Here is an 18,601-nt window from a genome sequence, read left to right as displayed (position 1 = left end):
CTTAAGGGAGTATATGGGAGGGCGAGACTCAAGGTGGTGAAATTAGCTAGTGACGAGGTCTCCTCCACACCCACTGAAACCCCCAAAGATAAATGCTGTCCCCGTAAATCTTAGAAGGCACGTCTATTGGACAAGGAAGAAAATTATCTCATGTTAGAAATCAGTTTAATGATACATGAATTGTTTTGCTAATGATTCAGTCAAGCATTTAACAACTTTAAAATATACAAATCAAGATTGAAAACGACTGCCTCAAATATGAATCTGTCATTATAGACATAAACGAGATTCCAAACATTTAAGCGTTTTGTAGATGGATAAAAATTATATCGTATTTAAACATGCTCATTATTGTTGAATAGGAATGGTTTTAATGTGCTGAACCTTTATTTCATGCCCATTATTCTTAGCTGAGACTATTTCTTGCATGAAAAATCTGCACATATTTAACAATTTCAGAATCGTAAAAGCCCAATAAAATGGCCATCTCTGGAACAATCTAGAAGCCATAGTCCTATGAGCTTATAGCTCATACCTCAGAAAGGGAAACTACCACATACTTGATTAGCCTGTCATGTAGACAAAACAACTGGTACAGTGACTACATTTTTCACTTTTAATTTTGTCTTTTTCTGATTGCTGTGGGATAAAGAAAGAGATTTTAAAAACTTGTTTACTGATAATGGAAAGAAATGTGTTGCTGATTTAAGAACTCAAGACCACAACCTGGAGAAACCTTTCTGAGGAGTGTGTCGTGTGTGTGTGTGTGTGTGTGTGTGTGTGTTTCACCTGTACCTGTAGTAGGACGCATCCTCGTTGTTGCTACTGTTATTTGGGTGTTTACTCTGTGCCCCAAACATGACGGAGTAGCTAGTGCTTTAAATACTCAGTCTCACTTAATCCTTCAGACAACTTTATGAGATGGGACCTATTATGATTTCCATTTTTGGATGAAGAAATGGAGGCAGTAGATACTCAGTGATGCAATTCAGGTTCCAGCCTAGATGGAGCTGATCCCAGAACCTGCACCAGCAACAACTGACATATTGTCTGAGCCTTTCCAACAGGTGGGATCCTTCTCCATACATCATCTCATTCGGTCATTGTGAATCAGAACGTACACGTGTTATTCCCATTTTACAGATGAGCAAACAGCCCTGGAGAGGTTGATTGACTCACCTAAGTTCACACAGCCTGGTTAGTAGTAGGGCTGGGTCAGGAATCCGCATCTCCCAATTTCCAGCTCAAGTGCCTTTCTGCAAAACCTCATTGCCTATTATTTATTGTTCCTGTGTGGGTTCGAGCATTTAGCTCTCACTGAAACAAACGGATTGGACTGTGTATATGATGCTTGTGTAAAAAAAAGAATCTGTGGAATTACCATGTAATCGACTAGCCATGGAACTCTGCTTTTTTCTTTTAATTGAATAAGGAACAATTTATGTAATGGTACAATCCCTTAGCACTTCTTTCATGGATGCCCCTTTAATGAAAACGTATGAATGGCAAATTACAATATGTGTATTGTAATTTGCCATTCATATATAGTATGTATAATATATATATATAGATGGCAAAACTCAAGTCCTTGAGAACTGTCCATTTAAATTCGAATACCCTAATTTTGAAGATTTGGTACCTGAACTTAAAGAAGGCCATGGTATATTGTCTAGTTAATTGGGAGCCTCAAAGCTGGGCATAGGAGCTTGATAACATTTCTTTCCAAAGCTTTATAACTTACCACATCTATCATTTGATTTGATTCTCACAATAACCATGTGGGTTTGTCAGGACTGGTCTTACTGGCTCCGTTTTGTAGACACGAAAACTGAAGTTCAGAGAGGTTAAGTGACTTGCCTGAGTTTTCACAGTGTGTGGATGGTCTCAGGGTTTGTGTTTAGTGTTCTTTTCACTGAGTCACTACTGTTGCATTAAGTCGTTTGTGTTTAGTGTTCTTTTCACTGAGTCACTACTGTTGCATTAAGTCGTTTGTGTTTAGATAGCCACACCGCTTTCTAGGCAGTGGCGTACGCCCTCTCGCATCATTCAGCACAGTGCCTTTCCCATTACAGGTGCTCAAGAAACATGTGTTGATTGATATGAGAGCCCCATCAGCTCCAAGAGGGCTCTATGCAAATGCTTCTGTCTTCCAAAGACAGTTGCTTAGATCCTGGTGGTAATACCTCCCCTCTGCCTGCCTGATAGTGTTTTAATCGTAACTTTTTGAAGGTCTCCTAGCCAGTCTGGTCTCTTGCGCAGAAAGTAACGAGAAAGAAGGATGGTAACCAAGAAAAGCTTAATAGGGAAAGGCAAAACTCGAACCCCTGTTATTTATCAGTGTGCTTAAAAAAATAGATTTCTAGGAATCCTAAGATATGCTTAGAACTGAGAAAACCAGCTTTGAAGGTAGAGGGGTACAGGACTGGTATTGTGTCTCAATCTGTGCGGAGAATGTTGAAGAAGTATGTGTGACAAAAATCTGAAGAAGAATTGAGTGGTCGGAGGGTTGGGATTCCTCCAGCTTTCCTTGAGTTTCAGCCTTTATGCCTTGTATTTCATCGTGAGAAGCCTGTTTTTCTACTTAACTGTAGCAGATCCACGCCATAAATTATCATGACTGTTAAACAAAGGTCCAGCACTGGGTTCCTCTAATGTAAAACTTTTATGTTGCACTTTAATGAAATTTTATATGCATGTTCAAAGCGAGGCACACTTTATACCATGGAGAGGGCGGTGCTCGCAATTGTTGAATTTATTTTAAAGTAAATCTTTTCGATGACCTTAGCTGCTAACATCCACCTACTTACTGAGCTGAGAGAAATGATCTGAGTGCTTAAATAAAATGGCCTGATTTAAGCAGGGCTGACAATAGCCCTCCAGCTAGAATCTGATTTTGATTATGAATTGCTTAGTTTATGGAATGCTATTCTTCATATACCTGTGCATTTTGCTTCATTTTGAAAAGAAAATCAGCCAGTGATTGAAAGGAATCTTTGATTTGGTTGTTCAAGAGGCTTGTGCTGGTCTAGGAAGGTATAAAGGCCACACATTGGGAAATAAGCTAAGGAAACAGGTTGTGTTTTCATTACAAAGTTAAAATCACTCATCTGTTTATTTTTTTCAATGTTCATTTTGCTGGAGAAAAGGAAAAGAAGAAACCCATCACTTCCATCCCATAAAGAATGGGGTTTTTTTTTTGCTTAGATTTCCAAATAATAGTTCTTTGCATCATCGACCGGCTTCAGTGAAAACCAGGTCTCAGTAGCAGATACTGGTGGCCTTGATTAAACCATATTCCTGGAGTCCAGATTTTGTGTTTTGTAGGCCACATATCTCCTGGCAATAGCATTGAAATGGTTTCTTTTTATATAAATAAAAAATAAAACCCTACTCGTCTTGTAGTGGTGCTGCATTGTAACCTGGGCTTTAACAGTCAGTGGGAGAAGTTTCTTAGGAGTCTGATGTCTCCTTGGTCTTTGGGTCTCTAGTGTGATTTGATCAAACCAACCCACCAGAAGGAGCGTGTTATGAGGACACTTTAACCTTCTGACTGTGGCAATATGTACACGACGACCTAACTGTCCAGTGAACAACGAGAAATGCAATCGCAGAGGCTTTATTTCTCCCTCCAGGATGTCAGTCAACTAATTTCTTTTAATAAATTAATATTCCAAAGGGACTGGTGGTTCCACGCCAGGTCGGCACAGCCACAGTAACTGAATTAAATTCCAGCGTGATGGATGTTTTCGATGGAGTGCCGTGGAATCCTGGAGAGGTCTCATCAATTAGCCATTATTTATTTGCTGGCAAAAGCCTTGGCTCAGGTGTGTAGATATTCATCAGTTCCTCAAACCCAGTGTTTCAAGACTGGAGGGCCCTTCACCATCATCTGGTCCAGCCTCCTCTTCATACAGATGTGGAGACCAAGGCCCAGGATGGGAAAATAGCTTGCCCAAGGACGTACAGTCCATACGTGACAACGCTAGGTCAGGTCCGGAGCTCTCGTGTCCTGGTTCAGTATTTGTCACCCTCTCCAGAACTGTCTGCACTGTGTACCTGCTCTGTGCTCGGCAGTCACTTTTAGGGGGAGATAAAGGAATGTAGAAGATGACCTCTGGCCCCACTGACTTGACAGTGGAATGTAGACCTGGATTGGGGGGAATGGTGTGGCATGGATGTAAGTAAAATAGGAATTTAGGGAGAGAGAGGGAACGTGAGCTAGAGGAGGAGAAGCAGTCCTCCGCAATGCCCAGAGCGAACTGGAAAGCCAGAAATGGGGGCTGTTTAGCAGACCAGGAGCAGCCGACACTTGCTGTTAAACAGTTGCCTTTGGACCCGGAGTTTACTGCTTGAATAGTAGCTCACGTTCATCACATAGTTGCTGAAGTTATGTTTTGCTGTGTGAGTGGAGTGTTCTCATTACCACTGACCACCATTTGCTGGGGAATAGCCACAGAATTCTGGACAATTATTTGACTATCTGAATTATGTAAATATCGAGGCAAGCATTCTTGAAAGAAATACCAAATGAGAGTTTGTTTTCCTGAATCAGTTGAAACAAATGTTTGTAAGTTGGCACCATTGCTGGCAAAGTAGCGATTTTCGAAAGAAGCGTGTATCGCGGCTCTTGAGATGTACCCAGATATATCTGTTCTTTTGTTCTTTCTCCTTTTTAAAAAAAATTATGAGCTCATTTTTGTGGAAGGTGTGTATTGATGTTTTTCCTTTAGTCTTTCTTTTTCCTAAAGCGTAAGTTGATGCCTTCTTACCATCTGATTGGTGTTTACATCTGTGTTTATAATGAATTGTTTCGGCCACCAAATAATTCTTCGTCTGGCTGTCTCATCCTTCGAATCTCAGCTCTGTCTCTGGGAAGCCGCTAGCTACAATCCTCCTATACCTCCTGCGTCCCCAAACTCACATACTCTTGCCCCGTCGGGTTAGACACCCTTCCTCTGAGCTGCCATACTGCCCTGAACAGGCGTCCAATGCACCTGAGTTGTTTTGAGGGAGGAGAACATGTCTTTTATCGGTGTAATCCTAGTGTCTGGCCCGGAGTAATAGCCTAATGCAGCCAGTTCAGAGTGCAGCATCGTCGGCTTGTCCGATTCATTCAGGCGCCATGCTAGGTCTTCAAAATATTACCTCTAGGTGGGAAGCCATAATGAATCACATTAATAATAATGAGTGAAAATAATAATTAGAGCTTACATTTCCTATGTGATGGCTCTGATTTGTGTTATCCGAGTTCCCTATTTTACAGGGCAGGGAAACTGGGACAGAGGGGTTCAGCGACTTGCCCAAGGTCACACGGATAGTATGCTGCAGAGCTGCAGTTAACGCACAGGCTGTGAATACTTAGCTGAGCTGCTAGCCCGTGATGATGCCCTGGGAGAGATGCTAGAATAGTGACAAGCCCTGTGTGCTTCGGGGCTTGGCAGCGGACTGGGCTGATGAGGCCTTTGGCACTCATCTTTAATACTTACAAGCCAGCATTGGGTTGGAGTCCATAACCATATATGAGGTGTAACTGCCCTGATATCTACTCCAACAAGAGATGCTCGATTCGCTCCTCTTTGGTGTAAGCACAAGATTCGGTGCTCGGGAGGAAGATGCATTGAACGTGGGCTCAATGAGGGGGGAGTTCTTGGGGGGCGGCATTATTTACCACTGCATCTGCAGTGCTTAGAAGAGTGGCACACAGTAGGTGCTCAGTTACTTTTTGTTGACTAAATCAATGGGTTGATATACAGTAACCTGCTTAATGCTTTGTGTGATCAGATTTGTGAAGAGTTAGTTCAGAGGTGCAAGAATGAGGTCTAAGAGAAGATCTAAAATCACGATGGTCAGACAGGTAGGTACAGGTAGACGTGTTCAACAGCTAGGCTCCTAGTTTTATAAAGTAAGTCTCTCTGTGCGCACCTGCTTGCTAGGAATCCTGTGGGGAATTCTTTGTTGATGAGCGTAATCTCTCCTAAGCAACGCTAAACTTATCAAATTTGTGATTTTAGATTGTTACGCATAGCGGTTTCTTTTTGCGAGGTGCACCTGCATTTAGTATCTATGACAATGCTGTAAGGGTAATTTTGTAGACTTTTTTTAAAAAACGTGTCTTAAATTGTTACTGTCATCAGAATGGGGCTTTCATGTAGTACAAAGGTGGAAGGGAGAGCATGCCTTCAACGTTTGCTGAATATTCGTCTCCATACTTTGATAGCATTTTTTCCTGTGAGCCTGCTGCCTTGTTCCTGTTTCTTGTTTGTCCTTCCCTCCCTCCCTCCCTCCCTCCCTCCTTCCTCCCTTCTTTCTTTGTTTTAAAAATAGCTCCTGCTTTGGAGGCTAACCTAGGATTTGGGTTTTCCTAACGTATTTTTAGACCGAACACATATTCTATTTATGCCTCTGGAGGATTCAGATTGCAGTTTCATCTCAAGGATGTGCAGAAAAGTTTCCCTGTGTGTTCATTTTGCAGCACTCTGTAAGATGGTTTGAGAGCCAGCGTAAGAGAACTCGTATTTGCCAAGCACTGTGTTCCATGCTTTACACACACCACCATATTGAACGAGCACCCCAGCAGATAGGTGTTTTTCCCCACTGCCTTCACAGAGTTGGACATCAGCTGTATCAGAGTTGATGGGTAACTTAAAACTTCAAGATGAATTAAAATTAACCTTGGGAAAAAAACTCTCTAAATATTATTTTTTTGTTTTTACAGTACACAGTTAAAGGTCATGAGATGCAGGTCAAGGAAGACAGAAAGATAAAAGGTGTTGAAGAAATCTAGGACATTTTAGTGGAGGTAAAGCGCCCAGTTCGCTAAACTAACCAGGCATTAAGTACATATTTGGAGGAGGAACTGTAGATACTTACGGGTTTTTAATCAATTAGGTCTCATAATCAGAAATGAAACATATCCAAGTATTAAAGATCCAGGAGGAATGCAAGAGCCATGATGATCTTTTTTAAAAAGTTAACTACTAAATATTAACCATATCCCTTTTGCTACAATTAGACATTTTGGCCAATTCGTTTGTTTTGCAGTTCTGTAACAGTTTAAACTTTAAACAGTTCACATGTATTCAGACCGCGAGTGATAAAAGTTCCTATCAAGAATGATGAAGATGATTATGGTTGGATTCCGTTAGCATTTTACCCTGAAATGACAATGAAATGCCAATGCACGCTCTAATGCCATTGAAAAATGACACCAGTGGCTTTTGTAAACCATCACAGTTACTCATATATTTTGAACAAAAAAATGGAAATTTGATGAACCTATTTCAAGAGGCTTGAAAAGTTAAAGTGAATTCTAACTGTAGATTAGTAGCAAATGATGACAGCAGAGCCAGTATTACCTCGGTTGATTAATTTATAAGGATACTGGTCAATGATTTTAACCAACAGCTATGCATAGTAAAATCCTAATGGGATCTGTCTGTTAAAATTACATAAAGTAGGGCATTTGATTTATTTCATAGTTTCTCAAAGCTCAATTTTAACTTCATACAAATAATGCATTAGTCACCCGGGATAAATGACACATTGAATAAAGTTGTGATTTTGTCTGCTTCACCTAATCTGATTTAGCACAGGATTACATCTGGCTTGCCTCTGGGTTTCTGGGGTGTGTAAAGAATGCCTTCTGGTTTGGGTGTAGCATTAAGAACTGCCATAGCTACAGCTAGGCAGCAAAACGGTTTATAGACATTGCCCCTCTTAATACACGATTAGCTGAAAGATGGGGTTGGTAACGAATTTGAGATTGGTTAAGTATTCAAGCCTGTAATATGTATTATGAAAAGTAAATTTAGCAAAATAGCACTGAAATCACTAAAATTCACTCTACCAAGTTAAAATGTGGGAGGACACCAAACTTTGCCTAGGTGCCTAACTGTAGCCCACCATTTCCAATGCCCTTGACCCTGGGGTTGGGGAGTCTTTTCCTTGGGCTGTGAATGCTACCGTGACTGCTCCAGGCAAGTACCTGCCTCTGAGTCTTACAGTGTCACCCATCCGGTTTCAGTGCCAAGTCTTGACTACCTTGTACACTCTGATCACCATTATTGCCATCTTTCTTTGGGTTCCTTGCCTCAATGGAAGATGGAAAGGTGAGTTTGTCCAGCAGAGAACCTTCGAAATCTGGTCGGCCTGCAATTGCATACCAAAATTGGAAGAAGGGGGGAGATTTTAAATTCGTGGCTGGCTGGAAATACGTAGGCTTATATTTTTAAGATTTAAAAAACATGATTAGTAGAAAGTCCATAGAACTTCATGGACGTCAGATAACTCTTAAAAACGAAGGCAAATGATGAAGTATGGGGTAAGTTTCCTGAAATTGAACATAATCATAAAAATTCAAGGAAAAGCAATATATTCTGCAAAATTTATGAGTTTTTTGGTGGGGAGAGTTTGCAGAGCTTGACAACCCCCAGTGCATCTGGCCTGGCAAATTCCTGTTTGTAATGAGAACCTTATGGGGTGCTGGGCCTCGGTTTTCTTAGGCAGGCCCGCTCCCCAGGGGTATCATAAATGATATGCGAGTCAGAAACTTCATGGCTCATGGCATTTCTCAGAGATGTTTTAGTTAAGCGGCCTCACCCAGCTACAGGGGCAGAAGTTGGGAAACGAGTCCCCTCATAAATCTTCGTTGAGCTTTAATTAATTAATTATTTTTTTTGCTGTCGTTCATAGGAATTAGAAAGGGGGAAAGTAACTGAATGAATGTGCCTATATGACTCCACAGAAATGGTCCAGGGTCTTGGGTTCGTGTGACACACATTCATTTAACAGCAACAACGACACTAGCAGAAAACCGCAGGGGTGTAAATACTGGTAAGGAAAAGTTGAAGCTACAGAGCCAGAAACGGAAGCAAAAGGTGCAATGCCAGCGTTAGGGCTACTTTTGCAGTTTTCTTGTGTCTCCTCTTTCCTTCTCTTTCCTTTTATTCCCCACGGGCTGGGGAAGTTTGGAATCCATCACGGTCTCACTTGGGAACGTGGGCCTCACCTTGTGGGCTGTGCGGGGTGGTGTGCCTGCTAGGTCATGAAATGGGGATTTGTGAATGCGTGTTTGTTCAAACGTGTGCCAGCACCTGGATTTCCTGAATGAAGTTCTGATGCTACTTTTTTCTGAAAAGGAGTTCCAGCTATTTTAGTGGTGGTGATCGGGGGCGGGACAACCCCACGTTGAATGGGCTTGTGTAATGTGGGTCCTTGAACTCACTTCGCCTCTCCTGTGACTTCGGGCTCCTCTGTCAGTGTGCCCGGAGCCCAGCCAGACCTCAGCAGCCGTGAGGAAGAAGCCTGACGCTACTTCCAACTCCGCAGCGCTCCGCGCTCTGTCACCACCCCCCCCCTCCCATCTCTGTCTTTGGGTTCCTGACATTTATTCCTGTAAACGGCACAGTAGTTGCAGTTTTATTCACTTCCTTGGGTAGGTCTAATGCATTGACAACAGGACTGCCCCTCGCATGAGCATCACTGACCTCTTCAGTCCTCCTTTTAATCATACCTGTTACATGTGATAAATTTTCGGACTTGTTTACCCTTTCTTAGTGAGCTGGGATACTTACGGCAGTGTTTCGAAAGGGGAAAAACAACACTGCTTTCTGGGAGCCGTTTAACTAATTTCTCCTAAAGACTGCTTGTGCATTTTATGAGAGCAATGTTTAAAAGGTTGTAGTGAATGAAGCAGCCTACACTGGAAAAAAAGAAAACATATTCTGGGGACAGAAGCCTTTAATATCTTGCAAGCTGTTTCATTGAATTCCAAGTTTCTGGTCCCAAACTGTTGCGGCGTCTTGAATTTAAACTGTCAAGTTATTAGACCTTCATGTTGAACAGAATGGAAAGACATTGGAAATCCTAGCCGTTTTGCTTTGGCGAATTAAGCCGCACTTGTTTACGTGGCCGGCGTTTAATAATAAGGCTGAATTTTCATAAATAGACAATGGGTGAGGAGGCCTTCTTAGAGTCAGTACAGATACTCTGTATCCCTCTGGAACTATTAAGAGGAGAATTAAGGCTCTCTGTGAGCTACAGTCTTTTTTTCCCATAACGATAATCTCCCGTTTAAAACCTGAACTTTAAGAATCAGAAAAGCTATAAAAATCGAAGGAGAAATAGGAGCAATTTTCATGAATCCACGTGAACTACGTAGAGTAGTTCTCACGAAGGTGGAGGGGAGAGGAGAGGCGCTGGCTGCTTCTCCGGAGCGCCTCCTCCCAGGTACGCGTCCCGGCGCTTGTGGAGAGCCTTAGAGCTTCAGACCTTAACGGGGATCGGAGCTACGCCAGCTCCTTGGTCATCGCCTTCCCTCACTCTCCCTAGCAGTGCTTACCCAGCTTCTGCTGGTCCAAAAGCAAAAAACAAAACCAAAACCAAAATCGGAGGAGAATAAAACTTCCCTCTCACGGCAGCCAGTTCCTTCCTATCTGGGCAGTTCTGCTGCACATTCCATCATCTGTGAGAAAGGGCCACACAGAGGAAGTATAATGTCTTCTGCTCTCGTCAGCCCTCCCCGGGTCTGAGGGCAGCCCTGCCGTGTTCACTGTGTTCTCATTTCTCAGGGCAGGACGTCCCAGCACTGGGATAATGGCCTGCAGAGACTCACGGAGACCCTGTCTAGATACGCGTGTGGGAGGTGGCCAGGCCTGGAAGGCTCGAGCTCTATTTTTAGGGTAGATGGAACCAAGCGAGGCCTCGCCGCCTGGTCCACACACACTTTTTCAGAAGTTCGGCGCAAGAGCAGATCCTTACCAGCCTTTGCCCAGGGAAACCTCCCTCTGGGTATCTTTCCCTTTAATTGCCACAATATGGGAACCCCAGAGGATCGAAAGGCTAACAGGAGCTTTTCCAGAAGGAATGAGATAACTAATGTTGAACCCCGGTGCCTCCTGGGAAACTGCATCTCTCTCCCTGTGGCCATGTTGGCCTACACTTGGGAGATGACCATGGATCCCGTGTATGGGGTGGCCGCTGCACCTCAGGCAATCCTCCGAACGCCTTCCACATGTAAACTCTTCAACCTTCCGTAACCCTGTGAGGTAGTAGTCGTGTTCGTGATTGCCATTTTGATGATGGGGGAATTAAGTCACTTGCTCAAATCACACAGGCAGGCAGCGTAGGTAGCAGCAGAGCTGGGGTTCGAACCCTGGCGCCGTAGCACTGCCCTGTAATACAGCTCCTCAGAGGCAAGGCTTGAGCTGTTGCTCCGCGCTGGCCACCTCTGCACAAACTACTACTTGGATGGCGTGAAAAGCCCCTCTTCCTCTGACTGTGACCACGGCTTCCTCTTGCAAGATGCAGATTGGATCCGAATAGCATTCCACTCTGAGACAAACTCCTGGAGTGGTCCCACTCTCCTTGCAATGCGTACGGAAATTCTAAGTGCCGTATCTGTCTCCTGAAGAGAAGAACGGGCGTTCATCCGTTCCTTCATTCATCACAGATGCGGTAGGTGTCTACATGGGCCAGGCACTGGGGATCTCATGGTGGCCATTGCATACATGGCCACTGGAGCCGGATCATTAAATGCTTAAAGTAGGATGAGAGTTGGGCAGAGGTCCCTCCAGTCGCAGGGACTGTGGCCCTCTTTAAGATGACAGAAACAGATACTCTCTGCCCACCCTTGAGGACCACTGCCCTGTTGATTCCTTCGGGAGATTTATGGGAAGGAGATCGACATGACAAAGAGGATGGGCCGGAGCCACAGCAAACCATTTCCAAAGACACTATTCTGAAAGGGCTTGAGTCATCAATCATAAGGTGAAACGCATGGCACAGGGCATCTGGCTTTCTTTGTGGCTGCCAGGAAGCTAGACTGACCCAGCACTGCCTTGAATAATTTCTTCAGTGTCTAGTACTCATTATTTCCACCTGCTGTGCGAGAGGGACCTTAAGTCAAAATATAGCCCCTGTGACATTGCACCGCGCTGTTGATTACTGCAACCTTTCCGTCAGTATTCAGCAAACCACTTCCTGTACTGTACTATTGACGAGTTATTGTAAACCCCTGAATTCAGCTGTACGGTATGAAGTCTTTTTGCTAAAGGGACTCTAAACTGGTAAAGAATGTTTTCACACATCTTTGTCGTAGGGCATGCCCGTAGCTCTTCATAGGCATCCTAAGATGAAGAGTTTCTTGCTACCAAATGCTTTTTAGAAATATTTAGTTTAGATTCCAGACTAGAGACTCATCTTGACTTGGGCAAATAGTCTATTAAAGAGACTTTAGATTCCATTTTGTCCTGGGCGAGTCTTGGCCCTGGAGTATGGATTTGGCTAATAAGACCAAACAGAGCCAGCTGTGTTCTTCCAGAGAGCCACCTTGAGTATCAGCATGGGTGACAGATGACAGCCTTTGCTTCAAGAAGTTGATTGTACGTAATTGGGCAGTGGTCTGTTGTATTTTCAGTGCCTTGTCGGCGTGGCCCGTTCATCCTACAAGAGGAGTTAATACATGACTGCCCTGAGCAATGACCCCACATATGACTGAGCTTTGATGGGGAGGGGAAGGGGTGGCCTGTGGTGTTGGGTCACTTTCCACTTGAGTGGATGTTACCTCGTGGAGTTTTAGGTAGAGGAGTATGTATGTCTGGCGTTTAAGCTAAGACTGTATGACCCTTATCAGGAATGTTGTAGAGGGGATTCCAGCATTAGATAAAGGTTGAACTAGATGACCTTTGAGGTTGTTTCAACTGCTGAGTTTTTATGACACTTTAAAAGTCCTCAGGAGAAAACCTGCAGTAGAGGGCATTGGCTGTGAATCTCAAGCTTGCAATTGTTGGAAAATAACGCTCAAGTCAAATCACATTAAATTCACTTTAAAGTTTAAAAGTATAGAGCTCACAATGTTTTGCCTGACTTTTGGGGCGTGGGGTGTGAAGGGGAGATCAGGAAGATTACTGCCACATAAAATGCAAAAAACAATGAAAACAGCATCAACAGTCCAAATTTTAAAAAAAATTTGTTTTAATTAAAAGGATTGGAAATCACTGACATATATAGGCTTTTAAAATTTTTCTTGGCCGATTTGCGAGCTCGACACACGGAGCCTATTGGCGTTTTAACGGAACCTTATCTAAATAGAGGCTGTGCAGCCAGTGTCTTCGTGCGGGGACCTGACTCCCTTTGGCTATTGACGGGCTTGTTACAGAATGCGGTTGACTATTGTCCAGGTCAGGAGTGAGGTGTCAGCATCTCTCACAATGGAGAATGGATATTTACCTCCCTCTTCTCCACTCCCTTTCTAAGCATCTTTTTCATCTTTGTTCGTAACATCATGGACTAAATATTGCAGTCTTTAAACACACCTTTAGGTGAAATCACTCATAGCAATTTCTGGTTCAGTTCGGCTGGTAGTGAATGTCTGTCCTCCACTCATGTAGACGGAATAATACAAAGTGGAAGAAACTACAAATTCTTTTTAAAAATGGGAAAAAGAGAGCCTGAAAATTCAAAGAGGAATTTGAACCGTTCCTCGTGTCCATGGGCACATACTCCGCGTGTGGCAGTAAAATGGGCCATTCAAGACCTGAGGAAATAAGTTAATGATAATGTTTACCTGTGTGGGTATATACGTAGGTACTTATGTCCGCATGTATAGATACACATATCGGTACACCACATACATGCAAGCGTACATAAGCTAGCTGTAGATTCTAGGCTTTCGTGAAACTTGAACTCTTAAGATGTGTGCTCCTGATACCCTATCCCACCACCCTCTGTTCGCCTTTTTGTCTGGTTGAGGGCTGTTTTGTCTAAACAAATTATGCCATTATTTTATTTTAAACACTCTTTTTTTTTAAAGAAGAAAATAATCAATGCCAGATGCCCTGAACACTTGTGCATTGAAAGGAAAAAAAAAAATCATATAAAACAAGCTTACATCTGAGATGCTTCAAAGAGGGAACTTTAACTCTCCAACATTTTTCAAACTTATAAAATCCATTAGCGTCCAGGATGCATTCTGGGCCTGCTGCCTGTCTAGAAGTATTTTCAATCGCTTTTGGATTCAGCCCTTTTTCCCTCTTTAATTTTGAGACCCCTGTGTGTTTGGAGGGAAATGTAATCCATATGTTTCTGATTCATTTACACTTAACTCATCAAAACGTTGTTTGTAAGAGCCATTTGATGTTCTAGCAGCGTCTGTGCATTTTAAAAAGTAAGCTTTTTAGAACCCTCCCAGCAGCCCCACTCCCACTTGCCGCGAGAAACGCATGTTTGGCCGAGGGGTAAAACTATGAGGCATAAAGGTCCGACCAGGTCGAGTTCAGTTCTGAATCCCTTAGTGTGCCAGGGGCCTCCAGGTGGCAGGCACTGGGCTGCCATGTTTCTGTGCTGGGTTGACTGGACTTGCTAGGTCACAGGACTCTTTCGGTCCTTCTTAACACTGGCTCAGCTGCCTCTGTTTTGGACGCGATAAAATGACTTTCTGAGTATATTTAAACTGAGCAGGGAATTGACTCCCCTTAAGCAGAACTTTCATTCAGCTCTTCACAGAGGGCAGGCATTTATCCTAATTCGTCATCTGAAATTAAATGTCTTAAAGTGGAAATAACTTCCATGCCTCAGTTATAGTATGTCTGTTACTTTAGACATTACAGCTTTTGCAAAAATGATTATCGCTTCACCTGCAGTCACTTCGTTTTTTTTTCTATTTAATAAGGAATCTGATATAAAATAATCGGAAACAGTCTTGACAAATCTCTTTGATTGCTGCCGGTGGCTCTGGCCTTTTTCCTAAAGTAATTTGTTTATGGTTACAATTACAAAGCCCTCTGACAAGCCCATTCTGTAATGACCCAAACAGTGCCCCTGAGAAGAAGTCTTTGTGTGGAAGTCAAACAGCTGAGTGAAGCATAAAGGCATCATGATGGCTAAGGGCGCTGCAGTCATTGATCTGTGTGTGGCCTCTACTACGCACTGGAGATGAACTTGGAATAGTCGCGGCCCTAACCTGCTTCCTCCTCACGGCCGTGGTTTGAGAGAAGCAGGCCTAGGAGCCTGGAGGCAGATCACCAGACCAGGTACCATCCCAGGGGGCCTTCCGATGGTGCCACTGTCACCATCCCTGCCCCCTCTTACAACGCACAGGACGCCTAATTGCAAACCCAGCGCAGCCTCTAGCAATCACTCCAACTTAAGGTACATTCAGGTGTAACTCACTAAAGTTCTGCAGCCCGGGGGCAGTGGGGAGGGAACACTTTTGCCTTCCTCTTGCTAAGAAGTTCCCTTAAAAAACAGCATGTCTGCTTTCAGAAATTAACACTGAACATATTTCATATGAGATCGTTTTTGTTATCAAGACGTGTTAACTCTCTATCATAAACATTAAGAAGTGCTTAGAACCAAATTATATATTCCTCTGTGTGTGTGTGTGTGTGTGTGTGTGTGTGTGTGAGTGAGTGATCTTCAGGGATTTCCACCCCTGCTAATGCCAATCCTTGGATTTGTCCTGATGTGAAAGCAAGGGCTGCGTGACCACCGAGGTTCTCAGTTGGGGCCACGTGGAATTGCACGTGAATATTTCAGATCAGGTTGGACCTGATCGTAAATTCTCATTTTTCTACTTTTGAGCATGTGGATTCAGTGTAAAAAAGGAAGAGAGCAGTGAAATGAGTTGTGTCCAGGCCTCCCTTGCGCAGAGGTTGAGAATGGCGTCCCTGGACCAGGCCTCGCTCCCTCCATGACCGCACTCCACTCTCCCCCGTTGCATCCGTTTGCTGCGGAGTTCATGTCATTGCCAGGTCAGGGCAGTAAACAGGGGCAGGGAGCGTCCCACGCAGCTTCTGCCAGGGCACCTTGCCCTCGGTGCTGAGGGCTGCCCAGGCCGCGCAGCTGGCTTCCTTTGGGCGCCTAAAGCCTCCCCGCGCTGTTCTTTTCCTAGGTGTGCCCCGAAAAAAACTAATGCAAAAGAGTCAAACTGTGGCTGCTGTTTGCTGGCCACCTGCGTCCTGATGACAAGAGGAAATCGGGTTGCCCCCGCTGGACCTCAAGTCTTCACTTCTTCTCCAAAAGTTGCAGGTGCACGGTGCGCTATCTTTAACCCCGTGGGCTGTCACAGGGGCCCTTGACAAGGCGCCGCTCACATTTGTGTGGGGCAGGACGACCAGCTCGTCTCCGGCCCATCTGCTGATGGGGACAGTTTCACATTCTGTGTGTTTTCTTGGGCATTTTGTATGAGGAGGTGGGCATGCACTCTCTTGTTTATGGAAACAGGCGTACATCATATCTACAAAGGACTGAAAAAAAAGGCTTTGAGGGGGCTTCCCTGGTGGCGCAGTGGTTGAGAGTCCTCCTGCCGACGTAGGGGACACGGGTTCGTGCCCCGGTCCGGGAAGATCCCACGTGCCGCGGAGCGGCTGGGCCCGTGAGCCATGGCCGCTGAGCCTGCGCGTCCGGAGCCTGTGCTCCGCAACGGGAGAGGCCACAGCAGTGAGAGGCCCGCGTACCGCAAAAAAAAAAAAAAGGCTTTGAGGGAAAATTTCAGTTCCTTACTGCTGGGGGACCATGCTGCATGCTGCAGGGACCTTGTCAGTTTCGTATTCACTGTTTTACTATTTGTTTTAGGGCTACAGTGAGGGGGGTTCAATTTTAAGTGCACATCAGGTCTTTCAAAAGACTTTTAATGTACAGTGGCTGGTGCAGTTCCTTTACATTATAAAATTGCGTAGTTTCTTATGATTCATGTGTATTTCGAGTGACTCAGGCTAGCAAAAAACCCTCAGCGACCCTATTTTATTAAGGTGTCCCTATCTTGTTGATGTGATCATGTTTATATTTTCATTTATTGCAACTTAAGCCTGCTGGCACAATACTCATTTATAAACCATTCCAATACCTTAGTGTAAAGAACCGGGCTATATGATCTCACACACACACACACACAGAGGCACACCCCCTAATGAAAAGAGAAACTGAGGCACAGAGAGATCATGGAACTTTCCTGAGATCAAATTTTGTGTCGGTGAGAGCACTGAGAAAACATCCCTGAAATTGGAATTCAACTCCAGCCACTAAAACGCTCGCTCCCGGCAGCATCCTTGTGGAATGCAAGGGTGATGTGTATGCATATAAATCTTCATTAAGATGGAAGTGAGATATTATTCTGTTAATGTTAATATATATTTTCAACATTAATAACCAAATGAGCAAAATGAGGCCAATAGATCTAGGTTCTGTATGTGATTAACATGATTTATATTCATTTTAAGTGAAAATGTTAAGTCAACTGCATGGATTCCTTTGGATGTGTGATAGTGACATTGTAAAGCATACACGTGCACACGTACCCCATTCACGTAATTAAACCGATTCATCAAACATATTGTTGGAGAATCTCAGAAACGTGTGGGACAGAGGATTATTTAACTCAGAAGCATGTAAACTTGAAAAGTTCGTCAGTCTATTTTCATTATACAATATATGCTCCTCCGTGTATGGTTTGTGACAGCGTAAGGACAGATGGCCCAGTGATTTACAACTCTGACTTCCATTATATACCGTGTAGTTCTAGTGAAAATAGCTCTCTTGCAGCACAGATAGAGATGTTAGCAACCATTTATAAGAAAGGTTCTGAAATTCGGATCAAAGTTGAAGCCTACTTGGTTTGATTTCATGCAAAGAAAAACAAATTGGATCGCCTGTTTCTAAAATAATCCCCCAATATTAATCTCTGTTCCTTGGCGGCTTTAAAATTGTGCAAGTTTAGAAGTGAATTATAACTGCTTTGCTTTTCTTTCATGTAGTTCATAGCAGATATTTCAGCTCTGTCACTGCTTCAGAAAAATCCTTGGATTCAGTTCCTCCAGATTGAGAAAGAAATGACAAACTTCTCAGGGTCATCATCTGGGCAGCAGACAATTCTCAAACCATCACCACCACCAAGACCTCACACACACACACACACACACACACACACACACACACACACAGAATTCTCCTCTGTGTACCGAACGCTTCGATTTTCAAAGTGGCTCTTAGCTGTCAGGCAGTGTGATTCTCATTCAAAGCATGGGACACCACAGAAGAAAACCCTTCTCTCTTGCCACTTAAACTTACTGTTAGCATTTCAGTACTGATCTACAACTTGGCTTAAAGTCTGTGTGTGTGTGTGTGTGTGTGTGTGTGTGTGTGAGGTCTTGGTGGTGGTGACGATTTGAGAATTGTCTGTCTCCCTCCTGTAGACTCTAACCTAGCCTTTCAATTCAAGGTGGGAAGGAGGGTAAAAAAGTACATAAATGCCCCCCAGAGAGAAGAGGAGTCATGTATTTTTGCCTTTCCATTTTTAATTTGCCCATTTTATAAATATTGTTCCAGAAGGGTTTGTATGACTTTATACTTTCCAGAAATATTCTATTTTTGGAGGCTAATGGTTCAGTTTACTTCTCATTTCTTCATTGCCTTTCAGATAAGTACTTCCCCAGGAACTTAGTATTAAAATTTGCCTTTCCAAATGTACCATATGGAATTCCCAAAGGAAATTATTTTTAAAGTGTCAGTCTCACTCATGAATTTGGCTGTAGAATTGAGTTCTTTTCCTAGCGCAACCCCCCTCCCCAATTTAAAACATTTTCATAAATAAAGATACAGAGGGACT

Source organism: Tursiops truncatus, chromosome X (genome assembly GCF_011762595.2).
Source record: "Tursiops truncatus isolate mTurTru1 chromosome X, mTurTru1.mat.Y, whole genome shotgun sequence".
NCBI classification, from domain to species: Eukaryota; Metazoa; Chordata; class Mammalia; order Artiodactyla; family Delphinidae; genus Tursiops; species Tursiops truncatus.
The sequence above is the reverse complement of the archived record's forward strand: the minus strand, read 5'-3'. Positions refer to the sequence as shown.